The 2,602-nt window shown below is 53.7% G+C and overlaps 1 non-coding gene across 1 annotated transcript; it reads right to left on the bottom strand.

Annotated features, from left to right (window-relative positions):
* Positions 1-2,242: 2,242 nt before the first annotated feature.
* Positions 2,243-2,318, bottom strand: TRNAA-GGC (transfer RNA alanine (anticodon GGC)). The gene has a single exon. It is a non-coding gene; the product is annotated as a tRNA-Ala (tRNA).
* Positions 2,319-2,602: the final 284 nt, after the last annotated feature.

Here is a 2,602-nt window from a genome sequence, read left to right as displayed (position 1 = left end):
AGTCCAAATGGCCCCACTTTGGGAAAGGTTTCCTTGACTTTGCCAGAGTGCTATGCAGCCGCCTTTCTTACTGACCTTGTTCTTCCCCAAGTACGCATTCTAAACCCATTTCTGTATGCTCAGTGCACAGTCAACACTCAGAAAAGGTTTCTTGTGTTTCAACTGTTACCAAACATTTCCATGTTTGCCGTGTGGTAATAATTAACTAGGTGGTAGCTTTCGTTGTTGTCCTTGTGCTTGTTATTACAATTACTTTGCTGTCATGTGCACAAAACGTTATGTGATTGCCTGGCTCTTAGTCCACATGTTTGCAAAGCTAGTCAACAGAGCAGAAATTCACCAGAGAAAGTCAAACAGAGGAAGGTCTTTGGAAAGTGGCCACAATAAGAAAGGGCATTTTTACAGGGGCCGGCTGCCCCTGTCACGGCTAAACGCGCCTTCATCGGCTGTGCATGGAGCCCAGGGCCTAATCCAGGCCCGTTTGATAAAACTTCTGTCTTCTTTCCAAAGCCTTAAATCAAAGAGAAATTTGCTTGCTGCATCAACTCCGCGTCTTAAAATAGCAGCGCATTAGCATCAACAATGGGATTAATTAGGCTTCCCGGGGAAACCGTTCGTTGGACTGCACAGTTCTCCCCGAAGGTCAAGCTCTCATTCTCCTCTGCTTCAGTTCAACGGCTATCACCCCCGTGCAGGCCCAGCTCTGCGGCGGGCAGGGCGCCTCCTTCGGCCCGCGTTCCGGGGACTCCTGCCACCCGGCCCCTGGGCTCCCCAGGGAGGGTCTGCGTCCCAGGACTGAGGGCCGAGGAACGATGGAGGGCTCTGAGGCTCAGTGTGAGCCCCGCCATCACCTCACCTCTCTGGGCTTCCCTGACCCCCTCTGTAAGATGGGGGTGACGCTCTCCCCCGAAGAGCAGGGCCGTGGCGAAGGCGAACACCCCGGTCCCTGGCACGGTCCTCTCTAGTCTCCCCTCTGGCTCTCTTCACCACTTAATATTTCCTTTTAATCAATACATTTTAGGAGAAAAGGCTCTAGTTGTGCTTTAAGTAGAAAAGAAAAAAAAAAAATCTTTTCATTCACAACCAAAACCTGTTAAAAAGTATACTTTTTAGCCTGACCTGTGGTGGCGCAGTGGATGGAGCGTCGACCTGGAATGCTGAGGTCGCCGGTTCAAAAGCCCTGGGCTTGCCCATTCAAGGCACATACGGAAAGCAACTACGAGATGATGCTTCCTGCTTCTCTCCCCCACCTCTCTCTCTCTCTCTCTCTTTCTCCCCTCTCTCTAAAATGAATTAAAAAAAAAAATTCCCAGTGCCAATTAAATCATAACAGCTGGGGGTAGGGCACAGGCATCAGTAGTATCTAAGGACTCAGGTGAGTCCAATGCATAGTGAAGACTGAAGAAAAAAAAAAAAAGTATACTTTTTAAACTCTGTGTGCCCCCCAGAAATCACCGCATTAGCCAGAGAAGTATTATGTGAGCCAAGCGGTGGAGAAGGCGGTGCTGTCCCCCGTTTGAGAAGAAGACTCCCAGGACACGGCAGGCTGGGTCCGCGTGTGGTCTGGCCCCTGCTTGCTCCTGTCCTGGAGTCTCACCAGGGTACCGCCGTCTGCCTCCGGGCAGCAGAGCGGTCTCCTCACCAGCTGAAAAGCTCCGGACCGTCTGGTAAGCTGACACACAGTGAAAGGGTGAAGAGAAGGGGGACATGTCCCCCTCGCCGCACACCTGGGTCCCAACGCATCGTGGAGCGTGCTGGGGCCACCCCACAGCTGTGGCTCGGAGGTGCGCAGCTCTGCCCCAGGACGCGGGTGCTGCAAAGGAAGCCAGACTGGTCCCTTCTGTCCAACGTCACCCCACGTGGATCACAGGCTTGCTTCCTGTGGAATGTCTACCCTTAGCCTACGGGAACAGTAACTGTTTTTCTTTTCTTTTTTTGTATTTTTCTGAAGCTGGAAACGGGGAGAGACAGTCAGACAGACTCCCGCGTGCGCCCGACCGGGATCCACCCGGCACGCCCACCAGGGGCGACGCTCCGCCCACCAGGGGGCGATGCTCTGCCCCTCCGGGCGTCACTCTGTCTCCACCAGAGCCACTCCAGCGCCTGGGGCAGAGGCCAAGGAGCCATCCCCAGCACCCGGGCCATCTTTGCTCCAATGGAGCCTCGCTGCGGGAGGGGAAGAGAGAGACAGAGAGGAAGGAGGGGGGTGGGGGTGGAGAAGCAGATGGGCGCTTCTCCTGTGTGCCCTGGCCGGGAATCGAACCCGGGACTTCGGCATGCCAGGCCGACGCTCTACCACTGAGCCAACTGGCCAGGGCCAACAGTAACTGTTTTTGTCTTTTCAACCACTGTATCATCAGTTGGAGCTTTTTTTATGTAAATGACAGAAAAATCCTTCCCAGATGCACTTAAGTAAATACTAGGAATTCATCGGGTCACAAAACTAACTAGTCCAGAGGCCTCAGGCCAGGCATGAGCCAGGGCTGAAGTCACGTGACTCGGATGGGCTTCTCTGTCCACCTATTAGCCCCATTCTCTATGGCATGGCTCCTCCCCTGTGGTCATAAATGACTAATTTGAGCTCCCAGGGCCCACGTGTCCA

Source organism: Saccopteryx leptura, chromosome 6 (genome assembly GCF_036850995.1).
Source record: "Saccopteryx leptura isolate mSacLep1 chromosome 6, mSacLep1_pri_phased_curated, whole genome shotgun sequence".
Taxonomy (NCBI): Eukaryota; Metazoa; Chordata; class Mammalia; order Chiroptera; family Emballonuridae; genus Saccopteryx; species Saccopteryx leptura.
The sequence above is the reverse complement of the archived record's forward strand: the minus strand, read 5'-3'. Positions and strand labels throughout refer to the sequence as shown.